At 48.1% G+C, this 20,277-nt stretch overlaps 1 pseudogene; it reads left to right on the top strand.

The window, feature by feature from the left end:
* The first annotated feature begins 3,597 nt into the window (after positions 1–3,597).
* LOC139355357 (UL16-binding protein 2-like) lies at positions 3,598–9,295 on the top strand (annotated as a pseudogene).
* Positions 9,296–20,277: the final 10,982 nt, after the last annotated feature.

The following is a 20,277-nucleotide window of genomic DNA, read 5'->3' as shown; positions in this document are numbered from 1 at the left end:
CTGAGCAGAGACTTCAGGGTCCACCTGAGACAGGGAATACCGATGTTATAAGATCCATCCAGAAAGTCACTAAACAAGCAGCAGCAACACACCTTGAAGAGAGGGGACATCTGATTTCCAGAGCTGTCACATTGTATTCTTGTAAACATTCAGTTTCATCTCAAAAAAACACAAGAGGTGCAAAGAAGCAGGGAAGGATCCCCAGATACAAACAAGGAACCAGTCCCTGGAACTGTCCCTAAGGAAGCCCAGCCATTGGCCTTAGTGAGTTCTCAGTGTCACTCCGAGGCAATGGCAGTCAAGGGGGGACTGTGTGGAGGAGACTGTTCAGCTTCCTCACTTCCATGGAGACAGGACTCAGCAGAGGTGGTGCTAGAGACGGAATGTGTATGTCCCCCCAAACATAGTGCCTAATGTGTACTAGGAGAGGGAGGATTTGATCGGTTATTATGTTATGAGAGAAAAGCCCTCAAGAATGGGGCTGGATGGCCAGGCATGGTGGCTCACGCCTGTAATCCCAGCACTTTGTGAAGCTGAAGTGGGTGAACCACTTGAGGTCAGGAGTTCGAGACCAGCCTGGCCAACATGGTGAAACCCCATTTCTGCTAAAAGTACAAAAATTAACCATGCATAGTGGTAGGTGCCTGTAATCCTACCTACTCAGGAGGCTGAGACAGGGGAATTGCTTGAACCCGGGAGACAGAGGTTGAAGTGAGCCAAGACTGCGCCACTGTACTCCAGCCTGGGGAACAAGAGTGAAACTTTGTCAAGAAAAGAAATAAGGAAGGAAGGAGGGAAGGAACGAAGGAAGGAAGGTAGGAAGGAAAGAGAAGGGAAGGAAGGAAGGAAGAAGGAACGAAGGAAGAAAAAAGGAAAAGAAAGGAAGGGAAAGAAAGAAAAAGAAAAGAAAACATGAAAGTAAATCTTTGTGACTTGGGGTTTGGCTAAGGCTGCTAAAGTAGTATATACCAAGGCAATACTGACAAAAGAAAAATAGTTTAATTTGACTTCTTCCAAAGGTGAAACTTCTTTGCTTCGAAAAGAATGGCATTTAGAAAGTGAAAAGACAACTTACAGCATGGAGAAAATATGTGCAAATTATATACCTGGTAAGGGACTGGTATCCCGAATATATAAAGCACTCTTACAACTCAATATTGTAAAGAGAAATAATGCAATATAAATATGTGGAAAGGTTTTGAATGAACATTTCTCCAGAGAAGTATACATTGGTCACTAAGCCCATGAAAAGAGGCTCAACATCTGTAGCCATTAGGGAAAGGCAAATCACAGCCACAAGAAGATGCCACCTCACACCTAGTAGGATGGCTGTCATCATAATCACAGTGAGGACATGGAGAGACTGGATCCTTCACCCCTGCCAGAGGCAGAGCGCAGGGAGCTGGAGTTGGGGTGGAGTGTGGATGAGAGTGTGGCCTGGCGGGCTGTGATGGTGAATATTAGCTGGCCAGTGGATTGGATTAAGGGATGCCTAAGTGGCTGGTAATGTATTCTTTCTGGGCGTGTCTGTCAGGGTGTTGCAAGAGGAGAACGACATTTGAGTCCGGGAACTGGGGGACGAAGACCCCCATCAGTGTGGGCGGGTACCATACCATGGGCTGCCAGCTGGGCTAGAAGAGAGCAGGCAGGAGAGGGTGGGGTGACCCTGTGGGCGGAGCTCTCTGGCTTCTCTCTGTCTTCCCTGGGGGTTCTTGCTTCCTTCCTCCTTGGACATCAGACTGCAGGTTCTTTTGCCTTAGGGCTCTGGGACTTGCACCAGCAGTTTCACACTTCCGGGGGCTCTGGGAGCTTTGGCGGGGGCTGAAATCTGCCCTGTGGGCTTCCCGGGTATTGAGGCTTTCAGACTTGGACTGGCCTTTACTGGCTTCCCTCTTCCCCAGTTTGCAGACGGTCTACCATTGGACTTCACCTTGAAATCCCGTGTGCCAATTCTCCCTAATAAACTCATATATATATACATATATGTATATATCTGTGTCCTGTTGGTGCAGTCACTCTGGGGAACCCTGAGTAACCTGGGGGTGGGAGTTGTCCCTCTGTCACTCTCTTCCCATTTTTGGGGCGGGGGTTTCTCCTTGTTCTCCTGCCACCTGCTGCTTCTTCCCTTTTTCCCGTTTTCTCTCCGAACCTAGCTTTTCCACACATCCCGGGCTTTTCTCAGCCTTAGGACGTCCATCCTGGAAGGGGCCCCAGCCCAGCGGAGTAACCAGGAGCCCTGGACCACAGGCGACGGGGTCGGGGAGGGAACGAAAAGAAGCTCCTGGCCAGACCCGTGGACCCAAAGTATAGGGGGAAGTTCAAGGGCGGGAAGCCCTGGAAATGCTGGAGGGTTTGTGTGGTGGAGGGCCGGTGAGAACAGAGCATCTCTGTTTGTCTGGGATGTCTGTGCTGCCGTTTCCGCGAGATCCCCAACCTCACCTCTAGTCATGCCTGTGTCCTGGTAGTTCAGGCTGTTTCCGCCCCAGGGCGCAGTGGAGGTGCCGGCCTCACCAGAGAGACCCTCTGTGCCCTCCGGGCCCCCTCCAATCCTCTCGTCCCTCCCATCCTCCTGCTGTTATAGGAAATAAGAAAGAAATTATTAGGTAAATAGGGTAAAAAGAGTCCTAGGCAAAAAATTTTCCTTCTATCAAAAAGCAGCTCAGAAAGTGCTCCCTTTCTAACCTCAAGCAGTTCAAAGAAATCGCTTGTCTTCTAACAAAGAGTATCCTAGAAGATCAGTAAGGAACCGGGGCACAGAACTACTCCCTGCGAGGGCGCCGCCCACCAGCAGCCTCAAGCAGTCAGGCCGGGGATCCGCGCTGGAGCCTCGCTGTGGGAGCCCCAAGGACCCCAGCTGTAAGGTCACATCTCCGCAGCAGCCGCGTGTAAAATCCTCCCCGCCCCCCGCACCAGGCTGTAGGAGGAAACCATCAGCTATCTCTGATTTCCCATTTCCTCAAGCCCGCAGACAAACATTGTCCCCTACCGCGATGGGTGGAGTCCTCACACATCTTCCAAAGGCGGTTCCGCCCCGCGGGTACCCACCAGGCGCCGAGTACCTCCCGGTGGGACATCGGTGGCAGCCGGGCGCCACCTGTGGGGCATCACTCAGGCAGGACCCGGCCTGAGCTCGAGCGTTGCAGGCGCCACGGGAGGAGCGCGCGGAACCCGGAAGAACTAGGCGGAGCGAAACTGAAACCACCCGCAACGAACTTTGACGAAAGCCTTTTGCAGCTGAAATCCGCAAATGCCTTTAATATCCTCCCTGAGGCGCGCAAGAGACAAAAATGACTTTAGAGCGACCCCGACCGTATTTTACCACCCACAGACACACAAAAACGAACACAGCAGAAGTACAAAACCCAATCCCTGCTCTTTATGAAACAGGCATTTAAGAACAAAAAGAAGCAGCGCTCAAGGGGGAGGAAATATTTGCAAAACAATGAAGTGAAATGACCTCCTGGGAAAGGTGGGAAGTAGGAGAAAGGCGGAGTGAAACAACAGGGATTTTCTCCGCGCTTCGGCTCCACCTGGGAGACCAAAGCCCTGGACCGCTCAGCTGGAGGCTCAGACGTTTCCCCCGCGCGGTGAACAGCGATGTCCTCTGCATTCCGTCACCACGTCCCGGTCCCAGAGGTGCTGGCTGAGGGCCCCACGTTCCTTCATTGCATCCTGGCTCTGCTTCAGCTGCGGGTCGGTGAGTTCCAGGAATGGGTCGGAGAAAGAGGAGAGGGGCGTCGCGGAGGACGGATCTTTGTGACCGCGCCGCGCCCTTCTCAATTCCCCAGGCAGGGCTCCTTCTGCCTCTGTCGCGTCCCTGGGGTTGATTCTCCCTGCCTGAGAAAACAGAGTGGCATAAGCGAGGCCAGAAACTAAGCGCAGTAAAACAGCTCGTTGTCTGGGATAAATGCCAAAATTCTTGGTCTGGCGGCCAAGGAAATCAAGGATCGGGACGAACACCCACAGAGTGAGATAGGAGCAGGAGTTTAATAGGCGAAAGGAAAGAACAGCTCTCTGTCACAGAGAGGCCCATGTGGCCCGAAGAGCCGGTTAGGACCAGGTATGCCACCTGCATAGGGCAGTCACTAGCAGCCCCCACCCCGTTCTTAATCATGCAGGCAGGCTCTTTGTGCGGCTCTGCGCTACTTACCTGCCTGTGATAAAAGGGGATGGTGAGTTTCTGTGCCTGTTCCCAGGCACCTTCTTGCAGCTGCAGGCATCCCCACCCTGTGCACGCTTCCGGCTTCCCTATCTCAGTGTGCCTAAAGAAACGGACAGGGGCCAGGCGCCATGGTTCACCTTTGTAATCCCAGCACTTTGGGAAGCCAAGGCGGGTGGATCAGCTGAAGTTAGGAGTTCGAGATCAGCCTGGCCAACATGGCGAAACCCCATCTCTACTAAAAATACAAAAATTAGCTGGACGTGGTCACGTTCGCCTGTAATCCCAGCTACTTGGGAGGCTGAGGCAGGAAAATCACTTGAACCCAGGAGACAGAGGTTGTGGGATGAGCTGAGATCACGCCATTGCACTCCAGCCTGGGCGACAAGGGCAAAACTCCGTCAAAAAAAAAAAAAGAAAAAAAAAACAAAAAGCAAACAAACAAACAAACAAAACAAAGGAAGAAGGGAAATGGACAGGAATATGCTCACTGAGCCCCACTGTTTTTGCAGGGACCCATCCTATGTATGTGAAGTTCTATCATTATCCAGCTAGTTCCTCCTTCTGTGCCCAAGCTGCTTATCTGTGTTTTACAGCCTGATCTTCTAGGCTGCTCTTTGTTTGAAGACAAGTGATTTCTTTAAACTGCTTGAGGTTAGAAAGGGAGCAGTTTCTGAGCTGCTTTTTGTTAGAAGGAAAGTTTTTTGCTGGGGACTCTCTTTACCCTGTCTACCTGAATGATTTCTTTCTTATTTCCTATAGTAGCAGGAGGATGGGAGGGACGAGATTTTGGAGGGGGCCAGAGGGCACAGTGGGACTGTCTGGTGAGGCCGGCACCTCCACCATGCCCTAGGGCAGAAGGAGCCTGAGCTACCAGGACACAGGCATGACCAGAGGTGAGGGAGGGGATCTCGCAGAAATGGGAGCACACACATCCCAGACAAACAGAGATGCTGTCTTCTCACTGGCCCTCCACCACACAAACCCTCCAGCACCCCCAGGGCTCCCTGCCCTTAAACTTTGCCCTGCACTTTGCTGCACTCACCTGCAACCAGGGGCTCACCAGACACTTCCCTCCCAATCGCCTCACCACCCACTGCCACCAAACAGGTCACATCCTTTTACCTTCAATCTCAGCCCAGCCCTCTCACCCCACAGGCCTCCCTCACCTCCCCATCCATGAGGGTGCTCTCACCACCTCTCCCACCAACTGGCACCTTCTCCCCCTTGCTGAGTACACACCCACACACCCCAGAACCTGTGCAGGGGGGATGGGAAGTACCACTCCCCACAGGATGACCCTGGGAATGCAGGTGAGTAGAGGCACCCACTTCTGCCCTTGGACCAAGACCTGCCTATTCTTCCTATTCAGGAGCCAGCGTCATATAGAATGGTAGGCTGGAGGTGGCAAACCCTTTCTAGAAAAGGAAGGCAGGAGACACTTAGGTCTTTTCAGGGCATGGGTTCTCTGACTCTGTGTCAAGTCCTATCCGTTTGTAGAGCAATAGCAGTCCAGGACCACCTGAAAATAAAAGAGGGAACAGAATTGGACACTATCCTAGGTTACTGACCCCAGATGAGTATACACAGAGTGACACAACAGTGGATGGACCATCCCCTAGGGTGGCATCTCCAGATGGGGTCTCAGGTGCAACTCCAAAAGTCAGAACCAGTTCTGCCCTGCCTGTGGCTTCTGGGTGGTGTGGATGTGATGGGAGTCAGGTTCCCATGGTTCGGGGTCTACTCTCCCTTCTTTTGCTGCTGAGTGGTATCTGTGGTCCACCAGGGCCATCAGGGACCCTCCCTGAAGCCTCAGTTGTGATCTGAGGGTGAGAGGGTGCAGCCATGTGGTGTCCTGGGGATTGGGGCCAATTTCTTGTGCAGCTTCTTGCTTCCCTGTGGCCCTACTCCTGCCCATCCCAGGAGAACCACCTGCCTCTTCTCACTGCTGGGCCTATCTTCTTAATGACCTAGAGGGTGAGGAGCGCATCTGTAATGGACAGCTCTGAGGCTACATGGTCACTGCCCTCTTATGGCTAAAGGCCATCTCTGCCAAGGCACGGTACTCTACACGAGCCACTTTTTAATGTGTGAAGATTTCCCTGCTGTGCGTGGCATTGCCTTGCCTCTGAACATTCACATGGAATCTCTGTTGTGATTCACCAATTACACATTGTAACCACATGTACCTCTAGGATCTTAGGGGGCCTTGGGTCACTGGGCACTTAAGGCAGGTCCAGCCTCACTCATCATTCATGGATTGTCTATGGCTGCTTTTGAGCTACACCAGCAGCATTGAGTAGTCACAATGGAGAATATATTCCCTGCACACCTTTACATATTTACAAAATTGCCCTTCACAGCAAACTCTAGTGGCCATAAATATCTTTGGAGAAGGTCACAAAGAATCATTCCACTTGCAGTGGGGTTAAAGGGTCCTTCCTCACTGGAAACTGGTGTCTTCTTCTAGTCATGGGTTCATGGTCTGAGAAGTGACTTAATTCTGCAAATTGGGCAAAGCAGCCTTGTTCTTGATGGAGTGGCTGCTTTCAGCCTCCTGGTCATCCATCATTTGTTTTATCTGTGTTTGTTGTGATTATTTAAATCCAGCAGTACCTGGGTTGGGTTTCCATCTCTTTTGGATCTTGGACCCCTTTGTTGTATGAGCCATGGGCAAAGCTTTGTATGGCTGAGGTCACCAGCTGGCATTGTGACTTCTCTAACCATTTCCATCATTGCACACTCCTTGCTTCTGACAGTTCACAGCCTCCACCTGGAATCTGTTATTTCAGGATTTTTCATCCCATTACTACTGGGAGTTCATTTTAGGAACAGCATCTCCTACCCCCAACCCTGGCCTTCTGCAGTAGGCATCCCTGAGCTTCATCCCATTCTGGCGCCTTCTCATGGGGCCTTCTTTATATGCCAGGTAAACGGGAGTCCTCCAGGCTTCCCATGAGCACAGTGGATGGAAATTGTTCTGAATTTTCACACACAGATCCCTCTGACATGGGCACTTCTCTGAATCTGTGTTCCCTCCCTCTACTACTGGCCTTAGATATTCAGATTTTCTACTTCTTGCTGTGTGGACCATCCCTTTGCCCAATGTTTCAGGAAGGCATCCTCATAGCAGATAAGCACCATCACCAGGGGCTTTGCCAACATGTTAAATCCTGTGACCATGATAATTAATTCTTCTTTATCCAGCGGGGTTCCATCCTCACTCCATCCTACCAGGCACCAGCACCTTCAGGGATGGACCCACACCCTCTCCCACGTCCCACAGTCTACGTGGGCTGCTGCTGAAGATCCTCTGCCATCCAGGCCCTTCCTCCACTAGCAGGTCTGGCACCCCTCATGTGTTGACCGATGTGGACAGAGGGGCAGTGGGACATGTCTGGGGGCATGTGGTTTCTCAGCAGGCAGAGACCTCCTCCTCCTCTTCCTCCTCCTCCTCCTCCTTGTCCTCATGCAAAGGGTGAGCACTTGCCTTAAACTTGTGGACACCACAGTTCTGGAGGAACTCTCCTTCCTGGGCCAGCCAAGCCTGCCAGAGGCGTCCTCTTATTGTCACAGTGTGGAAGAGGGCTAACTAGGGGTCTTTCTCTCCCCACCCACCCCTCACCTGCCTTTCTCCACAGACCCTCACTCTCTTTGCTATGACATCACCATCATCCCTAAATTTAGACCTGGACCACAGTGGTATGCAGTTCAAGACCAGGTGGGTAAAAAGACTTTTCTTCACTATGACTGTGGCAACAAGACAGTCACACCCATCAGTCCCCTGGGGAAGAAACTAAATGTCACAAAGGCCTGGAAAGCACAGAACCCAGTACTGAGAGAGGTGGTAGACATGCTCACAGAGCAACTGCTTGACATTCAGCTGGAGAATTACATACCCAGGGGTAAGTTTCAGATGGCCCAGGACAGGAGGGAGCAGGTACAGTGGTAGGTTAGAGGCATTTATAGTTTTCACATAAAAATACAAATGGGGGCTGGGCACTGTGGCTCATGCCTGTAATCTCAGCACTTTGGGAGGCTGAGGTGGGCCGATCACAAGGTCAGGAATTTGAGACAAGACTAATCAACATGGTGAAACCCTGTCTCTACTAAAAATGCAAAAATTAGCCAGGTGTGGCGGCGCACACCTGTAATCCTAGCTACTTGGGAAGCTGAGGCAGGAGGATCCCTTGAACCCAGGAGGCAGAGGCTGCAGTGAGCTGAGGTTGTGCCACTGCATTCCAGCCTGGGCAACAGAGTAAGACTTTGTCTCAAAAAAAAAAAAAATTACAAATAGGAAGGTCATCTTACCCCTCAAGAGGTCTAGAGGCAAGGCTAAGATGTGGCAGAGAGAGTAAGGCCAGGAAATTGTAAGGGGAACAGGATAGGGGTGCAAAATTTGTCAAGACCAGAGCTGATCTGTCTCTGATGGGGGCAGAACCCCTCACCCTGCAGGCCCGGATGTCTTGTGAGCAGAAAGCTGAAGGACACAGCAGTGGATCTTGGCAGTTCGGTTTCGATGGACAGGTCTTCCTCCTCTTTGACTCAGAGAACAGAATGTGGACAACGGTTCATCCTGGAGCCAGAAAGATGAAAGAAAAGTGAGAGAATGACAAGGATGTGACCATGTCCTTCCATTACATCTCAATAGGAGACTGCACAAGATGACTTGGGGACTTCTTGATGGGCACGGACAGCACCCTGGAGCCAAGTGCAGGAGGTAACAGAAGAAAGAGAAATGGGGATCTCAAGTGGGTATCCCTGGAGGAGGCTCAGAAGAAAGCGATCTGAGGTAATCCCAAGAGGAGGGAGTTTTGAGTTCCTGGGCACACTCAATTCCTATGGCAGAAGTTCAGGGCTTCATTCCAGAGAAACCAGTTCAGGTACCAGCAAGTAATGTGGAAAGTGAAGAGAAGAGAGTGTCCAGGACGAGGTTTAGAAAGAGCCCAAACCCCTTGGACACATGGGATTCCTGGCCGGGCCCTGGGCTGATGCCCCTGCCATCCCACCTCCATCACACTCCAGATCCTGAGCCAGCTGATGGCTCTGTCTGGAGCAGAGTGGACTCAGAGACCAGGGATATGGTGGCACATGGGGGCGGGTGAGCTGCTGCTGGAGTTTCATGCTTACCATTGAGCTCACCAGGAATGGATGGCACAGGCCATGGACAGTCACATTCAGAGTTATGGGTGCCACTTCAAGGTGATGTGGGAAGCTCTCTGATGTGGTACATCAAGGAAATGGTTGGTACAGGCTTCAGGGCCAGGGCTGGGTGTGCAGGGAAAAACCTACCCCTTAGTGACAGGGGCTGTGAGATGGGGAGTAGTGACTATGGAGGGGTTTCCCAGGACAAATGACCCAGGATTTCTTCAGCAACATAAACCAACGCTGTGTCTTTTTGGAAGGGTGAACATGTTCCCAAGGAGGCACTGTGAGCATGGTCTCCTTCAAACTCTTTATTCTTGCTGGCAGCATGTCCATCATAATATAAAGTTAGCAGAAAAATATTCCACTAAAGTGCAGTATGTTTTCTATGTTGGTATTACATTTCTGTTTCTATGTCAGACTAGAACATCTGAACTAGCAAAAGATTAAGCAACCCAAATGCTGGATTAAAAAAATGTTAAATCTTTCAAATATATTAATGAGGACTTGTGAAAGACACACAATAAGAAGTACCACATGAATCCAAATCTCTCCACATAGTTTCAAAAATATAGAGATCAAATAATGGGGCAAAGAAAGCACACTGATCTATATTTTCAGTAAAATGAGTAGATAGGAAATGCCTAAATCCATCAGATCCTTGTCTGTAAAAGATAATCGAAACAACTGGTGAATCTTGAGTAGTGTCTGAGCATGAGATGGATGTAATGTATGGATGTGAAATCTGTTTTGGTGATTGTATTGTGCTTATTAGGAGAGTGTTGTGGTTTGTAGGAAGAACACTAAAGTATGGTGCATGAGGTGGCATCATTAAAGATGAGGCATCAGCGTGGCAGCTCGCTCTCAAGTAGTGCAGGCAGAGAAGTTCTCTGGATTCTGCTTGCAAATACTTTGCAATTCTTGGTGGTTTCACATTGGTTTTCTTGTTTGTTTTGTTTTGTTTTGTTTTACTAGTTGAAAGTGGGAATGTAAGAAAAACATACTTTTAAGAAACTGATGTAAAGAGATGAGTACCTCAATAAATCCACTACGGTTCCTTCTCCTCCAAAGCCAGGGCCTCCAGGTGTTTCCCTCTCACTCTCTGTTCTCTGCTTTGGGCAGCTTCTCCTGCCTTCTCCTCTTCTGGAGGCAACTCCCAGGCCCTTCTAGAGACTGAAGCAGCTCAGTCCAAACAGGAGCTGGGGTCATTCAGGTTCACAGGCCTTGATCCTCACTTGAACGCCGGAGCTGGCAGGAGGCGAATCAGAGCAAAGACTCAGCAACTATTCCGAGATTAGACCAGCTGTCTTAGCTGTGTAGGTATGTGCATGTGGTGTGCATTGTGTGTGTGCATGTGTGTCTGTGTCTGTGTGTGTATGTAAGTTTCCATGGATTTTCTGCCTGAAACTCATGACTATAATAGAAATTTCCCATACATCCTCCCTGTCCCTTCTCACCTCCTGACATCTCTTCCTCTCTGATCCTCTATGGTCAAACTCTCCTGGCCTACTCCTGGTCCTATCTTGCTGCCTCCAGGCTTTCTGTTCTGGCGCATCCTCTGGCAAGTATTCCATTTCCCACCAGCTCAGAGGCAGTCATGATTTAAAAGTTGGGCACAAATGTCACCTCTCATTAGGTTAGCCATACCTTCCTGTATTAGGATTCTCTAGAGAAACAGAAGCAACTGTATGTGTGTGTGTGTGTGTGTGCGTGTGTGCATGTGTGTAGGCAGAGAGAGAGAGACAGAAAGATTTATTATTAGAAATTGCCTCACACCAATATGTGGCTGGCAAGCCCACCATCTGCGGTGTGGGTCACCTGGCTGGAGACCCAGGAGAGCTGATGGGGCAGGTGCAGTCTGCTGGAGAATTTTTTTTTTTTTTTTTTTTGACAGGTCAATCTTTTAGATCTTTCAAAACATCCACTAATTAGATCAAGCCCACCTCTGTTACGGGGGTAATCTGCTTTACTCAACATTCACCAATTTAAACATCAATCTCATCCAAATCACCTTCCAGGTTGACACATCACATCACACCTCCCTAGGCTAAAGTATTCCCCGCTCCTGTGTCCTGAACCCACAGTGAGAGGATTTCACTGTGTGAGATCGGATTGAATGAAGAAAATGTGGTCCACACACACCATGAAAATCTTTGCAACCATAAAAGACAACAAAATCAAGTTCTTTCCAGCAACATGGATGGAGCTGGAGGCCATTATCATAAGTGACCTAACACAAGAATAGAAAACCGCATGCTGCAGGTTCCCATTTATGAGTGGGAGCTAAACATTGAATACACATGAATATAAAGATGGAGACACTGGAGATCACTAGACAGGGGAGTGGGGAGGGCAACATGGGCTGAAGAACCACCTGTTGGGTACCATGCTTACTGGCTGAGTGATGGGATCACTGGGGCCCCAAGCCTCAGCCTCCCACAAATGACCCATGTGACAAACCTGCATGTGTACCCTTTACAATAAGAATTGAAATCAAAAATTAATAAGTAAAATAAAATCACATGAGGCCAACAAAAAAAAAAAGAAGAATTAACTGACAGGAGCAAGAGAGAGCTCTGCACTATGAACTCTATCCCTGCTCTAAAAATACACACTCTTGGTCGGGCTCACACCTGTAATCCCAGCACTTTGGGAGGCCAAGGTGGATGGATCACAAGGTCAGGAGTTTGAGACCAGCCTGGCCAATATGGTGAAACCCATTTCTACTGAAAATACAAAAAAAAAAAAAAAAAAAAAAAAAAACAAAATTAGCCTGGTGTGGTGGCACATGCCTATAATCCCAGCTACTCAGGAGACTGAGGCAGGAGAATTGCTCCAACCCGGGAGGCGGATGCTGCAGTGGGTCAAGATCGCACTACTGCACTCCAGCCTGGGCGACAGAGAGAGACTCTCTCTCTCAAAAAAAAAAAAAAAAAAAGATATACTCTAGTGATTTAAAATAATTCTAAGGTGTATGATCATAATTGTATAAAAATTACATATGATTGCACCAAAACCCTAACATTAAACACTGTGTGATGGAATATCAGATGATTTCCACCTTGTTCTTTATACCCTTCCTTTTTGTCCCATTTTCAAGTGACATTTTTTGTTTATCCTCAGGCTTCCCCTTCTGCATCCACCACCTCCTTTTTCACTGTCCACCTCAGTCCTTCCTCTGGCCTGGGATTGTGGCTTCCTCAGCACTGAAGGCACAAGAGCTGCATTCAGCCTCTGGATAGAGGAGGACACAGGGCAGGTGGTGGAGGTGGTCTCGCATTGCAGAGGAAACTAACAGAGCCCAATCTCTATCACAGACAGCTGTGTTTCTCCACCAGGTTATCTACAACCAAGACAAACTTGCCCCTTTCCTGATTGTTTTTTTTTTCTCACTCTTTTCAACTCCTGGATGAAAATTCATATTCTTCCTCCTAACATTTATTTCTACTTCTTGCCTTCACAATATATTCTGGTTTATTGTGCCCAGAAAACACTGGTTCCACCATGTCCTAAGTTACCATCTAAAGTGTAGCGAACAAATGGGCAACAAAGAGGCCCCTACTCCAATGACTGTCCTTTCATTTATTCACTCACAGGGTAAGTGCAGCCTCAGCACTGATAATGGGCTGTGCCATAAATGCTTCCCTGAGGAAAACAGACAAAATCCCTGCTCCAGTGGGGACAGCAGGTGAACATAATGAGCAGGTGTGTTCCAGAATGTAGGAAAGTGACAGATGACTTAGGGGGTGGAGAACAAGGATGTGGGAAGGAAGAGAGAGAGGGGGAGGCCCCAGGTCCTCAGTAGCCAGAACAAAAAGGTCTCTCAAGAAGGTGACATGTGAGTCCTGGCTTCATGGAGGTGAGCTTTCCCGCAGGAGGCAGAGCCCGAGAAATGGCCTGGAGTGGTCCAGGGAAAACCCAGAAGGTGCCTCCGTAACATTTTCAAGATAGCCCTAAAACAAAAGAAATAACCAAGAATGTATCTATTAAGTAGTTAGGACGAAACAATATATATTTATGACGTAGCAATTTCATCACCGTTTAAGAAAATATTTCACATAAATTGAAAAAGTAATATGTTTGTTTCATTCTTAAATAATCACAAGTGTTTACTAATGGACATGTGTACCTACTGGGCACTGAACAACTTCTCAAACCGTGGGAGCCGATTGGACACAGTTGCCATCATTTCCTATTTCATACAGATTTTTACAGGGGTTCTTGTTTTTTAATCGCACCATCTGTTGAAAGCACAGATTGTAAAATTACATCTAAAGCAATGGTGCATAGTCTTAAGGTTGAAACTGTGAAATACCTTGCACTAGCACTTCCTGAGGTGTCCTGCAGATGTGACTGCTCATCCTTCAAATATTTCAGTAACCCCAGAGTGTTTTCTCACAGTGAGTTTGTGCTGAGTTCCTTGGCACACAGCCTGGGATCCACAGCCATGGGCTAGAGAGAGGACAAAAGAGGCGGTGACATCATGGCAGATGAGGGGTCCATAAAGAGTTCCTTTTTGGGAGAGTTGGGGCAGTTCCTCCCATCCTGCAGATCAAGATGCCCTGAGGGCAAAGAGCAGAGGGGTGCTCTCTGGTGACCCAGCAGTTCTGCCCCAGGGGAGAGGTTTCTGTTTTGCTGCAGCGAAAACAAACAGGACGCTGCTTCATCCCAGAGCCAAGTTGTTTCAGATGACACAGTGACATCCTACTTGATGTCTTCAGAAATCCTTGGAGAGCTGAGAGACAGCACCTGAGGTGACAGGAGAGTAGGCAGGTTTGGCTGGACATGACAGTTCTCGAGATGACACCCAGTTTCTCCCGTGCGTCTGTGTGTGTGCCTATATGTGTCTGTGAGTGAGTGTGTGTGTGCATGTATGTGTGTGTGTGTGCCTGTGTCTGTATGTGTGCATGTGTTTATGTTTGTTTCTATGAGCGTGTGTGCCAATGTGTGTGTGCCTGTGTGTGCGTGTCTGTGTGTGTGTGTGTGTGTGTGTGTGTGTGTGTGTGTGATAACATACATGTATGAATGGTGAATTGATTTCCTGGTTGATTTGCTGTGGAGGGAGACAGGGACTCCAAGGAAGTTTCTTCATCCACCTAGCCTATCATCCCGCCTGACATTCCCTCCTCCCTGTGGAAAGAATCTATCCCAGTAACTGAGGATTCATTACTGCAGACTTCTCACAGCTCCTCAAACTTCTGTGATATTTGCACTCCCAGGCCTCCTCCTCATGCTCGTCCCTCTGCCAGGTGCCCTGTCTTCTCCCATCTGGACACGCTGTATTCTTTCTATTCCTACAAGAACAGTCTGAAATGCCACCTCCTGAAAAGCCTCCATGCAACTCCCCAGGCAGAATGAATCACCCCCTCTTCTGCCCTCTGATAGCCCCAACCACTGCAAGGACATCACATCAGCAGCAGCAGCCACATGGGTGTTTGTTTCTGTCCCTAGATACTAAGTTCCTGGAAGACAGGAAACAGCCATCACCCACATGTAAACCCAGCACCTAGCACAGTGGCTGCCTTATGATAGGGTTTAAGACACATGGGAAGAATCCAATCATCAGACTACCCCAGGGCTGCTAGAACTCAGAAAGGGATCCCCATAATTTGGGGGATTGGACAAATGTCTTCATTTCTGTTCTATCCAGCACCAACCTCCATGACTCCACTCATGCTTACTCCTTCCTCCAATTAAGATTGGCCAGTCAGAAGAGGGGTAGGGGCAGGAGCAGCTACACCTGGTCTCCTCCACCACCCATGGTGGGGTGCACCCTTGTTGGGACCTGATAAGCACAACAGCTTCGGGCCTAGGGGACCTGGAGCCTCCTCAGCCCCACAGAGACCAGGAGGAGCTGTTCAGCCACTTGCAGAGACAGCCAGAGAGTGCTTCAAGGACTGCATGGAGCTCTGGAGAAGTGAGGAGTTCAGGACCCTCTTTTGTGGGGCATGAGAAATTTAGGCAGGATGGTGTCTACAAAAGAGGCTGTCACTTTGGGTTATCAATGCTTTCACCTCCTTACCCCTTCCAGATCAGAGTGGGCGTTTTACTTGTTTTTATGGATTATTGTGTCAACCAAAATGAGAGTTCAGAATTACCCTAAATATTTGAAACTTCTTCAAGATTTGACAAATGCACAACATTTTCATGCCACTTCTATTTTTAAGAAGCTGTGGCTGAAGAAACATTTTATTGTATAGCATTGCCCACATTAATGATACAGAATTTTAAAAATCTACATAATGTCATACAACCATGACAAAAGTAAAACCTAAAAAGTAGGAACTTTTTGGACCGGGAGTGATGGCTCATTCCTGCAATCCCAGAAATTTGGGAGGCCAATGCTAGAGGATTGCTTGAGGCTAGGAGTTGGAGATCAGCCGTGGCAACACGGTGAGACCTGTCTCTACAGAAAATTTTAAAAATAGACCAAGTGTAGTAGCACAAGCCTGTAGTCCCAGCTCCTCAGGAGGCTATGGTGGGAGGATCACTTAAGCCAGGGAGTTTGAGGTTGCAGGGGGTTGAGGTGGTGCCACTGCACTCCAGACTGTGTGACACAGTGAGAGCCTGTCTCAAAGAAAACAACAACAAAAACAACATAAGAAATGACAAAGAAAAATTAAACACAAATGAGCAAATTTGACAGAGGACTTGTGGGACCCAAATGACCAAGCATGCAATTTCTTACTTTTGATATAGTAAGGGGTCTGCTGAGTGTCAGCATTCCCAGAATGTTCCATCTCATGAAATATAATTTCCTCTGGTGAATCCATTCCTTAGTCCAGGTCCTCTGAGAAGCAAATGGGATTCACATGAGGGGATTTCACTGGTGGAAACCCTGGGAGAACCATTCAGCAGGACACAGTTCTGACACCAAGTGCAGGAGGGAGGGACAGGAGGTTGGGCAGGTGCATCCTACACTACAGTGAAAGGTGCTGGGACAACTGGATGGTACATGCAGAAGAATGAGGCGGGTCCCCTCCTTACAGCACACACAAAAACTAGCTCTAGATGAATGGCAGATGTCCACCTAAGACATGAAGCTATGAAAGTCTCAGAAGAAAATAGAGCAGTAAATTCTTGTGACCCCGGATTTGGCAAACGCTTAGGTACCGTATGCCAATAGCACAAATGGCAAAATAAAAGGTATTTTAATTTCATTTCCTGCAAATGTAAACTTTTGTGCTTCAAAAAGGACTCCATTTAGAAGGTTAGAAAAAAACTTATGGAATGAGGAAAATATTTGAAAATCATGTATCTGGTAAGGGACTGGTATCCTGAATATCCAAAGAACTCTTGCAAGTCAATATTCTAAAGTGAAATAACCCAATTTATATATATGCAAGAGAATTGGAATAGACATTTCTCCAAAGTGAGACAGGTATACTACAGGGTGGTCACAAAAGAATAGAAAACTTTAGGCAGCAGTTTCAGGTAACTAGCAAAAAGAATCTGTTCAAATATCTGCAGAGGCTGTGGGCTGGTAAGATGCTGAAAACCAGAATGTAGACCAAGCTGCCTAAGAATGAGTGGGCCCAGCATAGCCCTGGATTTGACCTAGGTTTCATCTAGGACCTCATTATATGCTGATTAACATACTAAACCCACACCAACCAGCTCCCTAGCAGCTCTGAGGATACTCATATTTGGTGTAAAAATGCGGGCACCACAGTTGTGAGAAACCCTCTCCTTTTTCAAAGAATTTTCATGAACATTCCACCCCTTGGTTGAAGAAACTCATAAAGGTGGCAACCCCAAACCCCCTTGCACCTGCCTCTCTCTTGAGTTCCCTCGCACTCCCTTTACTTGAGTGTGTACTTTTCCTTTTACAATAAATATCCATTCTTTCTCTATTTTCTACTGGTCCTTGAATTCATTTTCCCAAGCGGTGTCAAGACACCGACACCGGCTGGGGTCACGGTCTCACTGCGGTTTGCGGACTTCCCCTTCCCCACTGACATCAGAAGAATGCAGGCAGGGCGCGGTGGCTCACGCCTGTAATCTCAGGAGCTTGGGAGGCCGAAGCTGGCGGATCACCTGAGGTGGGGAGATGGAGACCAGTCTGATCAACATGGAGAAACCCCATCTGTACTAGAAAAACAAGAAACTAGCTGGGCGAGGTGGTGCATGCCTGTAATCCAAGCTACTTGAGAGGCTGAGGCAGGAGAATCGCTTGAACCCGGGACACAGAGATTGCGATGAGCTGAGATCACCCCGTTGCACTCCAGCCTGGGCAACAGAAGGGAAGCTCAATCTCAAAAAGAAGAAGGAGGAGAGGCAGAAGAAGGAGGAGAAGGAGAAGGAGACGCAGAAGGAGTAGGAGAAGGAAAAGAAGGAGAGAAGGAGAAGGAGAAGTAGGGCAGTGAGCCCAGGAAAAGGTGCTTAGTGTCCCCAGCCCTCAGGGAAATGCCAACCGCACCCACAAGGGGACGCCTCACCCCGCTGGAATGGCTGACCCCAAACACAGTGAGGGTGGAGGGGGTGGGGCCTGCATTCCTTACAGGGCAGAGAGCAGGAGACGGGGAGTCCATGAGTGTGGGGGATGTGTGCGTGTCACCCTCTCCCCATTTTCCTGGCGGAGGTTCCTCCCTTTTCTCTGGCCCTACTTCCTTCCTTCCTCTCCCTTTCTCCTGCCCTCCCTCCCATCCTTCTGTTCCACCCATCCCAAGGTTTTCTCCCCCTCACGACGTCCATGCTTGAGGCCCCCAGCCCAGCAGAAAAACCAGGAGCCCTGGACCGGGAGTGGCGAGGTCGGGGAGGCGACAACTGGAAGCCCCTGCCGGACCCTGGACACTTAGCACCGAGTGAGTCTCAGTCTCCCTCCTGCAGGAGCCCCAGGGCAAGGAGAATGGGGAATTCTCGCGGGGACCACACTGTTAGGGCCCCACGGATCCGAGTGGGACGGTGAGTCCCAACTTTCCGGATTCAAGCGATTCTCCTGCCTTAGCCTCCTGAGTAGCTGAGATCACAGGTGCCCGCCACCACACCCGGCTTATTTTTTTGTTTTTAGTAGAGACGAGGTTTCACCATGTTGGCCAGGCTGGTCTCGAACTCCTGAATTCAGGTGATCCACCCACCTCAGCCTCCTAAAGTGCTGGGATTACAGGCATGAGCCACCGCGCCCAGCCCATCCTATATTTAATATGCTGCTTCATCAGTGTGTTGAGTTTCAAATGTTAATTGACAAATTTTTCACTGCTGTAAGTGCTGCTTGGTTCTTTCTGTTTCAGATATAACTAGCCTTTTTGACAATGTCTTAATAGTTGCAGTGTGTTTTATTCTTTTATGTCTTTAATGATTTAAGGATACATATTTTGCTATTTTCTTTGTAGTTCTAATATCTGTAGTTCTTCAGGGCCAAACCTACTCTGTGGGATTGACTCAGTCACTTACTGTGATTTGACTCATGATATATTCTGCAGGTTTCTGAGCTTTTTTGTGGCATGGCTTTTTTACTGCAGGAAGCCTCTGCTGCCTACGTGAGGCTGTGTTCTGCAGAGATATTATGTTGGATTCTGTTCAACGCCTGTGGATCTCCACAAGCCAGGGATCATTTTTGTTCATTTTTTGGCTCGCACATTCCCGGAGCAGTCAGGTAGAAAACATTCTAACCCTCAGGACAGCTGCAGTGACAAATCCTCAGGGCAGAGTGCTTTACTGGATTTTACATGTGCAGTGCTGCTCTTGCTGGGCATCATTGTTGCTGCTGTGGCTCTTTGTTAGTTTCTTGGGAGGAGGAGACACCTTAGCAAAAAAGCTTTCAAAACAAGATTTGAAATTATTTTGAGAAAAAAAATTTCCTGGTTTTCTTGCTCTGTTGTTGCTCTGTCATGTGGTGCCTGCCAGTTAGAGCTAAACAGTCACTTCTGTGGTTTCTAGGCAGAAAAATGCTCAAATCACAAGTCATTGTCTAGGCGTCCCAGGAGGTGACTCTGGTAGTGTGTATTTTCATTGCTCATTTGCACTCTTAAAGGTACAATTTTCCTGACTTTTTAACGTTTTCCTAGGGTGCCATCCTGTATGTTAAATTTAAAATTGATGATTTCTTCTCAAAGGTAGTGTTACCATAATTCACACAGTTTATACTATAAAAAAGCATTTAAATCCATGCAATGTTGTTCATTTTCTGTTTGAGTCATAAAATATCTTGGTATGTCTGATTAATTCAACTGAGTTCAGTTTTTAAACAGCACTGCTCTTCTACAATGTGCTACTTGTTGTTAAAACTTAAAAGTCCTAAGTGTTTCCAATAACTGAAAGGGATTGGGTGTTTTACTAAGATATCTATCATAATTATCATAAATTTAAGACTGTGGGCTGATCTTATGAAATCTACAAAGTATAGAAATGATAGGAAGTAAAAATGAATTTAATAGAGTTCTGGCATTAATTTTGTCTAAAAGCCAATGTCCAGTGAAAACATTGTTGTTTTCCTCCCTCTGCAAACCTGAAGCAAGCACTGCTAGAAATGTGGTTTTCTACAGAATTGACAGGTTGGTAAGATGATTCATGACTGAAGTAATATCATTCAATTGTTTTATACTTATAGCCTGGGAATATGCTTTATAATATGGCCAAATGTCTGTATGTGTCAATATACTCCCAAAGATAAGAGACTTTTTGTGTGTGTGACACAGTCTTGCTCTGTCGTCAAGCTGGAGTGCAGTGGTGCAATCTCAGCTCACCACAACCTCTGCCTCCCAGGTTCAAGTGATTCTTCTGCGTCAGCCTCCCAAGTAGCTGGGACTACAGACGCGTGCCACTGCACACAGCTAATTTTCGTATTTTTAGTAGAAATGGGGTTCCACCATGTTGGCCAGGATGATCTCAATCTCTTGACCTCATGATCCACCCGCTTCAGCCTCCCAAATGCTGGGATTACAGGCGTAAGCCAACGTGCCCGGCCAAGAGACTTTAAGCTCCTATGTTCACAGAGGGGTATTGTCTGTAAACTATATCTCAATAAGTAGAGT

The sequence above is a fragment of the Macaca nemestrina genome, chromosome 5 (genome assembly GCF_043159975.1).
Source record: "Macaca nemestrina isolate mMacNem1 chromosome 5, mMacNem.hap1, whole genome shotgun sequence".
Lineage (NCBI taxonomy): Eukaryota > Metazoa > Chordata > Mammalia > Primates > Cercopithecidae > Macaca > Macaca nemestrina.
Note: the sequence above shows the minus strand (reverse complement) of the source record. Positions and strands in the feature narration are given on the sequence as shown.